The sequence below is a fragment of the Argiope bruennichi genome, chromosome X1 (assembly GCF_947563725.1).
Source record: "Argiope bruennichi chromosome X1, qqArgBrue1.1, whole genome shotgun sequence".
NCBI classification, from domain to species: domain Eukaryota; kingdom Metazoa; phylum Arthropoda; class Arachnida; order Araneae; family Araneidae; genus Argiope; species Argiope bruennichi.
Window position 1 is genome coordinate 125,121,543 of NC_079162.1, and position 376 is coordinate 125,121,918.

A 376-nucleotide genomic window follows, 5' to 3' on the forward strand; every position below is an offset into this window, starting at 1 on the left:
TCCTGTAAAAATTATATAAGAAAAATGAATAACAGATCTTAAAACACTCTGGACATTAAAAATATCAATATAAATTATAAATAATAAGATAACAGATGCATTTATATATATATATATATATATATATATATATATATATATATATATATATATATATATATATATATATATATATATATATATATATATATATATATATATATATATATATATATATATGGCTGATGGAAAAGAAGAAACATATGAAGGAACTGGGTCAACAAAAGTTGGTACCTCGCTACAAGGCAAAGCAAAACCAGAATGCTATGGCCATAATGATAAAAATGAAGGCTGATCACAGGAAGGCAATGGAGGAAACTTCAAAGAATCCAAAATA